This window comes from Bactrocera oleae, chromosome 3 (genome assembly GCF_042242935.1).
Source record: "Bactrocera oleae isolate idBacOlea1 chromosome 3, idBacOlea1, whole genome shotgun sequence".
Taxonomy (NCBI): Eukaryota; Metazoa; Arthropoda; class Insecta; order Diptera; family Tephritidae; genus Bactrocera; species Bactrocera oleae.
In genome coordinates, this window is record NC_091537.1 from 57,893,332 (window position 1) to 57,905,235 (window position 11,904).

Genomic DNA, 11,904 nt, shown 5'->3' on the forward strand with positions numbered 1-11,904 from the left:
TGTATTTCCGCTGGCTGCTTCTTATTGTCATAGCGGTCCTTGAGAGCCTTCCACTCCTCTTGATAGCCACCCGAGTATATTCCACCAATTAAAGGAGCAGTAGCCACATTGACTGCCTGACGAAGTTTTCCCAATTTGAACGCTTCTGGATATGCCGAATTATGTACAAGTGTTTCAAAGGCGTCTTTGAACGCTAACCATTTACACATATCTCCATCAAATAACGGGATAGTTAACGGGTCCAATTTGATCAATCGGGTCCAAATTGAGATCCACCAAATGGCCATCTAAAGATGTTGTGGGACAATTGGGCGCTCCGTCAGCGACATTAGATTCAACCCTTGACGATGCGATGAGTCGATTAAGTCTACTGCATGCCGCAGTATACAGCTCCTCCACTGATTCCAAAAGTGCATCATGTGGCCCAATCTCGGCGGTCATACCTCCTCCAACCAAAATGTGATTCAAGCAACTTGAGCTCCTGTTGAAAGTGAAACACATCACGACCTTCCAATGCACCTTCCGAGACACGTGCATGTATGCGCTTAATTGCTTTCACTGCTGATGTACGCCAATTGAGCTCCGCCATGAAATCCCAAAACCGCAATTACAAAACGAAATTAAAATATATTTGTGCTCACAGGAGACACCAAAATGTTAAATAATTAATTTACCAGCGGGTAGAGTTCTCAATGCTTTATTGGGATTTGTACGCTAGTGAATGGTTTGCTTGACACCAAAGCAGATATGAGTACAATCAACACCGAGTTACAATCAGAGAAGAGCATCGTACACACATGTCCTCCGACATTTATAGGAGTTCAACATAATTTTAAATACCGTAACTTTTAATATGCATAAACAAAGATAGTTGTAAAGGGAATGAATGATAAACGAGAGATGACAAATATAAAACTTAGATAAGACAGTATCAAACTTGACATAACAAGTATAAGAAAATAATCTTAAACTAATGTAAATAATACTGATCAATAATATTTATGACATTATATGGTGTTTCATATGTGATACAGATCATTGCTTGTACAAAACCTTATATAAAAAGGCTTGTATTCTGAGAGATCCAATTTGAATCTAATTTTATTTGTGAAACGTTCTTTCTATTTCTTTTTTCTATTTTCTAAATCTACTTTCTTAACTACGCATATATGTATACGTATACACTGGCCAAAGAAAGTATTCGACACACGAATTTTATTTATTTATTTTTGAAATATTCCCTAATATAAACTAATAAAGGACCAAAAACCAGTATTTTTTAGAATAACAATTTATATAGTTTGTAACTTGATGACTTTTATGATAATAAAAACAACAAAACTATTGAAAAAAACACAAAATGTAATTTACCCCGAAAATTAAAGAGAAAAAATATTCGACAATTACACAAAAGAGCGAATTCCAATGGTTAACGGTAAAAGTAACGTTCGGTTTGAATATTTTGCTTAAAATGGAGGAGCCGCAACGGGCGTCCACTGGAGGGGCCCGCAAACGTGGAAGGAAGAGGGGAGGCAGATAACACCCATTATGATGGATTACGGAATTCCCGTCATAAATTTTTCCGCTGAAAATATTAACAGTGGGTATTCTAAATATTGTTTTAACTCATTCATGATAATCTGTTGTAAGAATAATGTGAGACCACCATTCCAACATACAAATTAGATATGCAACATGCTAAAATTGTCGCGTAGCCGAACAAATATTTCTGAAAATTTTGTGAAAAGGAACAACAGAAAAATTCTACTCGAGTTGCTAGACTCTTTTCACTTGTGAGTCCCCATGTGAACGCCGGATTTTTCGATATATCGTCTACCTTGTAACTCACTCTTTAGTTCGATCATTGGATTGTTAAATAAATGTCCCAATTTAACTTATATTGTTCTTACTTATATCTTAATTGCTCCTTACACGGCAGCACTCTAACTAGAACTGTGTCTGCTGCACAATCCGACAGCTCTTATCTAGTAGATCGTTAACAAAACTTCTCCACCCGAACATTCTGGCAACTACGAATTTCGCTATCTAGTTAGTTCTAGCAGTTTATCGTCGATTCTATTTTGTTCTAGCATTCGTGTTTGCCGCAATATTGTATATTGGCATGCAATATAGGGTTGCTTTTAAGGGTAGGCATTTAGTTTCCTATTGTATGTATTTTTGTATGCACTGTAAATTGTGTGTTTTCTTCGATAGGCAATGATTCCTCCATTTTTATGAGCAATATATCATATTGTATTACAATTTTGCTTATCATTGCATTTGTAATTTAGTGGACTGTATTCCTTCTATCTAATTTATTCATTAAAAATGTGTATTTGTGTACTAATGTACATGTGTCAAAATTATAGTTTTCTATATACTTTTAAATTAAATTCATAAAAATATTCAGCCAGGGACCAAAGTTGTGTTGTTTTAATATAAATCGCCTTATAAGTTTTATTATAATTTTTTAATTATGTCTAACTGGAAGTTCAAATGAAAAAACTTTTACTTATTTAATTAAATGAATGTGTATGTTATGTGTGAATGTTTGTATGTATTGTCCCACGATATGGGGTTGTTTTTAATTGTACAACTTAATACATGTGCGTGTGTGTGTTATGTATTTTATGTGATATGTGAAACGAGTTTCTTTTCAAATATATTTTTATATGTACCCATTTAGTTACAATTCCTGTAATCACATGCTACATATGAATGCATCTCGTTAAGATGTTCTATATACATTTTTTAATCTTTATTGTTGCACGCGTTTGCCGAAGGAAACAACTTTTTATTTTAGGCAAATATACATATATATGTAGAAACAATTTATTAAATAATACATTCAATTCAAGTTCAATTAAACATTTTATTTTATTTAGTTCCTTTTAATTTCACTTTACTTAAGTTTAGCCTATCTTAGTTTGATAATGCATGTTCAAAGATATTTGAACAATTACTTTAGCCTCGTCGGTCCAGATATTCCCCTATTGTTTTTATCTTAAGAAAAATTATTTTGTTAAATACTGTGCATGAAAACTAATTATATCGGTCAGCTGCCTTACTTATTAAAGTGATATCTGTCTAAGTTCATGCTCTGAACACAGAGACGACGAAACGACACGACTGCACGACAGCGAAATTTTCTGATCGGCATATGTCGTCTTGAAGCCTGCTTCTTGAACATTTTCAAAACAGCTGCGACATATCAAAAAGCTTATCTACACAGTTTCGTTGTTCCCGTGCTAAAACTTTTCACTTCTACAAAATTTAAATGTTTTGTTCAAAGTTAAATTTTTTGTCAAAAAAATATATGTACATAAGTAAATAGGTCGATTCATTGTTTTAAATTATCAATTGTTATTAAAAATAATATATCAGTGCTTGCGAAAAATCGGCTCGTTCCTTGTAGCGATTTACTACTCTTATTGCGGGAGAACTCTATCTCAAAATAAATTTGTAATGCGTTATAAATGATCTAATTTCATTACAAGATAATTAAAAAACATATATTTTGGTTGAACTCTTCGTGAACGACGTTTTGCCTAACTAATCTAACATAAACACCGTACCTTCAAGTTATGTTTAGTTTTGGTTATGTAATATTGTTTTTATTGTTACAAAATATGTATTGGAAATACAAGGTATATACTTTATAATAGTTGACCCATATAAAATATTGATGAAAAGATGACTGTTTGTATGTGCAAATAAGTTTCCTACAAGAGATCTCAAATTTAATTAATTTACAAAGGTTTATACCTTTGTTTTTATAATTTTCAAATAAGTTCGAAAAAACTAGTGCCATTGTTTAGTTCTGTATTTCATCCACAATACGCAGCTTTTTGAATCTTTTCCCAGACGAGAGGAAATTTTTCTTTCATATAAATTAGACGTGAGCCTCAATACATATGCTTTGCAATGTAATAACCACCTGCGAGAAATCTATTCCCTAGGATACCAAAAAATCATCAGGTTGAAGTCACTAACGCGATGTTTTAAAGATATTGTTGCAGCTTGTAATTGAGCTGTTGCATGAGATTCTAAAGCATGATGTCTTAATGGATTTCTAACCAGTACTGCTGTTCCACCATGTGCCTTTTCATTAGGGTGATTTGTAACATAGAGTCTAAATGAGTTTCTGATAATAGCATTATATCTATATTTTTTTCATTTAGAAATATAATGATCTCCAATTTGTAATATGGTTAACACCGTTGCCATTCCATACACAATCATTTAGTTCACTCATTTTTTACTCAAAAAGGTTTGCAACATTTGGTTTTGAGGTTTGATTAAATCTCACAACATATTTTGCATTGTAGACATAAATTGTGTCATTACATGTACATTGAGTAAGGTTTGGAATCACCCTTTCAACGCTTCCACTTGGTTGGGGTTTTGGGGAAATTGCATTTGTACAGTGATTCCTTTTACCACAATAGCATAACTTCGTTGGACCACATTATGATTAACATTGTCAGACTTGGAACTCCGGTCAGTGATTTCAGTAATTTCGTTGTGCGAAATACTTAGTTAACTTAATACACAAACACTGTGTAGTGTGCAATATTATTTGGTGTGTTCATACTCTTGGCAGTTAGTGCATTGTACCGGACCTCTTCTTTTATGTGGTCCTTCAACGATGTATAAGATATTTTAAATTATAAATCGGATGTGTTTCATTTTTCATTGACTGGTTAGTGTTTGGCATCGACTCAATTTTAAACATTGGTTGTGGTACTTTATTTATAGTGAAAATATTTACAACCGTTTTAATGTCGTAACCACGATCTTCAGGAGCTTCATTGATTTGATTAGAATGTACCGAAGTCTCTATACCTAAATAATAATAAAAACAACTAGGTCCTTGATAGGAATAATATTTCTTGTTATTGTTTAACAAGAATTTTAGAATATCTGTGAAACTTTTCTCAGTGTTCGTTTGTTTTTTTGTTTCATCACCCTTTTTCAATGGAACTATTTGAGAATTGTTGGTGCCTAGAATGGTACTTATTTTAGAAACAATGTTATAATATATAGGAGGTGGTTTGGTATTACCGACTGTGGTGCTACCCTTCGTTACGTCATTTGAGTCGTTACTCAGTAAAGCAAATCTATTGCCATTTAGAGCTTCAGGATTTTTAGCACTTGGAGTGTCGGGTTGAAATGTTTTGCTATTGACCGCTGTTTTTGTGGAGCTACATTTTCTTTTTGCATTAATGTAGCGGTCAATACTAATTTGAATATATTGCCAGTTTTTAACTTCTCACCATCTATTCGGTTTTCCTTCGGTGTCCGTGCATGCTTGTTGGTACCTGTAAGTTTATAGTTGCCCGATAGCTGTTTATTGCTGCTTCTGCTGACGGTGTCCTCAGCTTCGGCTCATCTCCTGCTGATCGCTGCGATCACTCATCTTTATCTTCATTTGATTTTTTGTTGTTAGGAGTCATTTTTGCTGGCTCCACGAAATTAAAATATGCATTTAAGGAATACCTTCGGCCTTGTTGAAGAGCTACGCTGCACTCATTATGTTTATTGTTTTTTGTGTTGCCCACTTGTTTTTCACTTATTTTTGGTTTATATTTGTTATTATTCTTGACCAAACATTGTTTTGTTTTGGTTTATCCGTCCTTCGCTTATGTTTATTTATTTCACTTATTAGGTTTTGTTTTTCGTGATGTTCTTTTGAATTGGAATTGCATTCACAAAGCGAATTAAAAAACACGTCCGTTCACTTTGAAAACTTCTGAAGAACCCAAAATTGCAAGTGTGTATAACACCAAACGCAAGGTGAAAATTCCAAAATGGTATTCGGGCCTCTTTGAAAGTCACCTAAAAAAAGAAGAAAGAAACGCAACAATTAAAGTCATTGTATGGAGTTACGAAAAAAATACATACATACGTAGATTTGAACAAATGTAAAGTTTTGAAATCTCACGCACAAATGTATGTAGGTATATTCAATTTACAGTTTTATCAGTATTTCGGCATACAGTAATTTATGAAAAACCCAACTGCTCTTAAGTTTAAAAAAAGACAGTTCGTATATGGATATTATGTATGCACCGAATCGATTGAAAAAAAATAAATAAATAAAAATAAAAGTGCGGTACCTTCCTATAAACTTTTTGTGTCTCCAAACACAATTTTGCAAAGTCACGTATTCCTACTTGCAAGCTTTCCAGCTCCTCCTTTTTTTGCTAAAAAAGCAACTAGCAGGATCGCTTATAATATAATCAAAAGCAAAAAGAAAAAAACACAAAAATAAAATAATAATCGAAATTTATGTATGTACACATACATATGTATTTTCTTAAACATTTCCATGTTTCCCGCGCTACATACATATATACCACAATCAAACTCACCCCTCATTTTCCTTACTTATTCTCTCGTTAAAAATATTCATATAAAATAATTACATACATACTTACATACATATTTTAAAACATATCCAAACATATGCAAATAATTATATACATACTTTCTTGCTTATTACGATTTTCTTTTCGCGTTTTTGAAATATACAGATATTAAAAACAAATATCCAAATTAAGCGCGAGTGTGAAAAAAAACGAGTTCATAGAACAAAATCTGTAATCATAAAAACAAATTTTTTCAACGAAGGTTATGATTAATAGCCGTCCTTTCGGGACATGTTCACTGTCATGTATATAAACCATCCTACACTTTCACGAGCACAAAAGCTGTACCACCACAGGCACAAAACAAACGGGGAAGCAGGCAGTAGCGTTAATGACGAAAATTTTAATCTGGATTGGAATGCACTGATCGAAAGGTACGAAAATGAAAGAGTATTGGTAGATAACCTAATAGCCATTTTAATGAATTTACGAAGCATTCAACAAAAAACCAGCCAAGAATTTCAAAAATTATACTTATACTAGTGACTAATTGCTTATGTGTTAGAAACACAAAATATATCCACAGAATCATGGGACCTTATTCTAGTAAAAATATGTGCAGCGACACTACCGGATGTCTACCCTAGTATCACGAAAAAAATTGCGGAAAACCGTTTTGCTTAAAACCAGAAAAAGTTCAAGTTCTTCATTCAGAGAATGAAAACAAAATTCATTTAACCACAGCGGTCATCTCTATAGAACTTAAGTGAGATTTATTCAAATTAAGAGCATAAATAGATTAAGGCTATCAAATATCCTTTATATCATCAAATGTTCAAAATCGGCTAAAAATTCCAGTTTTCAAAATTCGCGAATGGGCGAAAGAATTGTACAAAATTCAAATAAAATTTGCCTAATCACCATAGTCTCTCTGAACGCGGATATAAGAAGAGATGCACACGCTATTGTTCTACTCAACTCACTAATTTGCTTCCAAGCTATGAAGTAAATATAAACATTGGGAAAAATGCTCACATCTCAATTTAGTAGATTCCAACTGCCATACCCCATCACAACTCGATATATTATTGGTCAGTGACTTAATACCTCAAATCATTCTTGAAGGTATAGAGAAAATCTCTAATAAATTGTCCCAAAATAAAATCTTTGATGGATTTTAGGTGGTTAAGTCTCGGAAAAAATTAATTCCTTCACAACTCAAGGTGAAAATATTTCAAACGAATATTTAAACAATAAACTCAAAAAGTTCTGGGAAGTAGAAGAATTACCTCAGATGACACAACCTTCAAAAAAAGACCAGGCATGCGAAGCCTATTATAAGTCCACAACAACAAGAAACGAACATAGTCGTTATGTTGTGCGATGCAAGCTCATCTTTCCAGTAACTATAGCCAAGAGTTGTTCTCAATGCCTCAAAGTGTACGAGCTCAACCAAATCACTCAATGATGTACTATACTTGTACATAGGGCCAACATTACAACCTGATCTCATGCTGCTAATACTAAATTGGCGCATATTTAAATATGCTTTTAATGAGGATGTAGAGAAAATGTATAAGCAAATTTTAGTACATTAAGATGACCACGACTTCCAACGTTTAGTCTTCTGTAAATCAAATAATAGTCCAACCAGCGACTAAAAACTTAAAAACCTACCTGTGGCATTAATTGCGCACCCATTTAGCCATTAGGATATTACATTGAGTGGGAAAAGCCTGTCAAACAAAATTGATTTTAGCAACTTCTGTGCTACAAACACAAACATACGTTGGCGATATTCTCTCAGGTAGCCACAGTCTCTCATTAGCGTGCGAATCATTATCTCAAGTGATCAAAGCACTAAATTGAGCCGGGTTCCATTTAAAGAAAGTTACATCAAATCATCCCGAGATAATAAAAAAAACAGGAAGAGGGAAGACTAATTAGATACAAATTTCCTTAAATTTGAAATGACCAGTACTACAAAAACCCTTATTATTCAATGGAATGCAATAACAGATCAATTCTCATATTCAATTGAGTCAATATCTGCAATGTCCGCCATAACCAAATTCCAAATACTTTCCTCGCTAGCAAAACTTTTCGACCCCGCAGGATGGCTTTCGCCAATAATGATTTACGCAAAAATCCTCATTCAAGAACTGTAGCAAGATGGCACTGAATAGGATGAGCAAATAAAGTCCATACGTTTAAAAAAGTAGGTTCAAGTTCCTAACAAGTTAAATACCATATCTTAAATTCTTCTGTGATGCTTCTGAAAAGGCCAATAGCGCAACAATTTACATCCGGACTCAGTGCGATAACAAACTCTCTTTCTTCACATTTTTTTGGCAACATGTTGCAAGTGCAGATAATCCAGCGGATCTTGGGACAAGAGGATGCAAACCACTTCACCTCGCCAGCACTATACTCTACACAAACTTTCTTTTTTAATCGGGAGAAAGCGAAGTGAGTCGAAAGACGACCTCTTGATAAGGGAAGCACACTTTTAAATAGATTTTTTGAACACTGAGGGATTAATTCGGGCAAATGGAAGACTAGCAACTTAGTTATAACGAATAACCCATTATTATTTCTGAGAAATTCCGTTTTTCTTATTTATTACTAAAAGCTTAGAGTCCCATTAAAAGAAAACGGCAGGTAATCAATCATCAGAATGCGTCAACATACAGAATGGATACCTTCCTCCAACCAAATGACGACTGGCCCAATTGAAAAGGTTCATCGGGGACGAGATGGTCATATAGGAGTAGTAGATGTACGAACACAAACTGGCCATTAGTTAAATTGACTCGACTGTTAATAAAATTGCTTTTCCTTCCAAACACCGAAGAATCGATTGCAGAAAAACCGATAAATCAAGCGCATAAATAAACTCAAAACCACCAATTAATTCGTTTAACTTGAAATACTACTGTTTTATAATCGGTACATGAAACCAACAACGAATAACATAATACATATTATGAACCAAACCCTGTTTTTGATATATATTCCTATTCCAATAGAAATGGGCGTAAAAGATATCCACAGTACTCCCAAGACTATGAGGTCTATAATTGCTGTGCCTAAAGCATCAGCTCCATCCACCCATCGCCGCACCAAGGACACAAAGAGTCTAGAGTCCGCCCTGCCAATCATCCACTGCAGCAGTCAGGGGTGCAAACAGGGGCAGTATAAAGAGCATTTGCATCCATGATGGAGCCTACGCCATCCCACATACATCCTAAAGAGGTGCACAATCTTCAAGAGAGCTCACCACTGCATGAGCTGCTTGGCAGATATAACCGACGGATTTTATCGTAGTAAGCTGCAGCTTCTAGGCAATTTATTCGTCTAGGGGAGCCCGGGATGTTCATACGACTTTTGATCCATAGAATTGGTGGATTGATCCACCAAACAGAACCACAACACATCATACCATTAACAAACCACACTACACACCAACACTTCAACCAACATTTATCCACCACCCAACCGAGAAAAAAGGATGAATCAGACCGGGATGGGCCCCTTTTTCGTTTTCATCCGTGACCATGAAGGTGGGTCATTCGTACATTCGCGCAAGGTGCTTTTCGACGTCTTGTTATCCAGAAAATTAGTGGATGTGAATTATTGTTAAAAAACAAAGTACAAACTATAAATTAGTAAAAAAAATAAAGTGAAACATAATTATTTTGAAAATGTTTTTATAAAAGTCACATTTTGTAACTAACTACTTCAAAGGTAGCAGGCATTGCGGGATCGCATACGAAGCTTTCAATACCGATTTGATGTGTTCCGAGCATCTTTCAAGCAGAAGTATTTGCTATAAGTCAGTGTGCAGTAATTAATCTCCAAAGCAACTATCACAATAAGAGTATTGCTATACTCAGCGATAACCATACCGCTCTAAAAGCGATCTCAGCCTATGAGATTAGATTGCTACTAGTGGAGGAGTACATAGGAAGGCTGAATCGAGTAACAGTTTGCAACCGTGAAAACTGTAGGATTCTGGAGTTCTAAAAAAAAAGAAGAGATCAATCGATTTAACAAGAAATTTAAAGAATGAAAGTAAATCAACTTTCTATTTATAATGCAAAATAAGCATATGCTACCAAGAAGATTGCATGACGTGGAACACATTTTGGGACAGGTACTGTATATTTTCAAATAATGTTGAAAAACTTCTATTAAGAAAACCCAATGAGAAGCAAGAGAAATAATAAAAAAAACTAACTAACGATGGTTTCATACCACCATAGAAAAATATGAAAATTGGACAATGGAAGTGAATGCTCAACTTTTTAGTTTGCCCTAAGTGGCTAAAAAAATCATTCGCAGAACGAGTAATAATATGTTAACCAGTTTATCCAATATTTAGTTTGAGCCTTAGAAGAGCAGATAATTTAACCATAACAACTTATTGACAGTTTCACTACAAATAAAAAATACAGTTAAAAATGTGGATGAAAAATTATATAAACGTGTCGAAAAACCCAATTGAGCTAAACCATAAACTCATTGTATTTTTCTCAACGCCTTTCAAAGACAAAAGATTGCTCTCCGTGCGGAAGCAGTATTCGATACGTGAATACTCTAAATTTCTCGCTAATTATGTTGATATGGAAAAAATTGATATTTTTGTAGAGGCTTAAAACACTAAAATACCCATGATTATATTAAATGGCGGTTTCAGCAACACCAACGATTATTAGTTAAATCACGTTACGCTCCACTGTAATACTTTAAATAGAAATTACAAGATGTTTCCGAATAGCCTTGCCGATAATTCACCCTCAAACGCAAAGAACCCTGTGTCTCACGGACCTCTGACATACTAATTAGTAGTGATATCTTACCTTAGTTTTACTATGTGAAGTGAAGCAAGGAACTCTAGGTTAATTTCTCACTTAATAGACAAAACTCAGATGGAATATGTAATTCTTCATAACTCAACCTCTAAAAATAGAATGTGGACTATTTTTAAAGTTCAATTGATAGCAAAACGATCCCAGATTGCTATACGCCTGTGGAAAAAATTCCCTTCAATCATTCTAAGCTTGAAAAAATGCAAACTCCAGGCATTATAAAACAATAATTTATTCTTCTTTTTTGTCAACCCAATTCAGAAAAAACGCATTTATCAAGCTCTAAGTTTTATCATACCACCCAGCTTAGTGGCTTAGTCCAATATAATCATGGCAAAAATCAGAATTCAACTGATATGGCTAAACAAATTACAGATTTCATTCGAATTATGAAAGTCTAAAACTCACCCTTCGCCGATTGCAAGACATATAAAACAATGCACAAATTTTAAATATTTAGTTTCAGCCTCTTTTCATTATCAGTCGCAGCTCTCTACATAGTAGCCTTAGTAAATTAAGAAATACTACACTACACTATAGTTGCTTCTATAGGTGTTCCATTATTCACAGATTTGAACTTTTCTATTCTTCTAGCTAATCGTGGTAGGCCTACATTATCCCAACTAAGTTTGAGCCAATACAATTTTATCTGTGACCCAATT

At 34.1% G+C, this 11,904-nt stretch overlaps 1 long non-coding RNA gene across 1 annotated transcript; it reads right to left on the reverse strand.

Moving 5' to 3' along the window:
• Positions 1–2,852: 2,852 nt before the first annotated feature.
• Positions 2,853–5,891, reverse strand: LOC118681799 (uncharacterized). The gene is made up of 3 exons (XR_004977541.2): positions 5,065–5,891; positions 3,069–5,004; positions 2,853–3,003 (listed from the first exon to the last, which is right to left on the reverse strand). It is a non-coding gene; the product is annotated as an uncharacterized lncRNA (long non-coding RNA).
• Between the last annotated feature and the right edge of the window lie 6,013 nt (positions 5,892–11,904).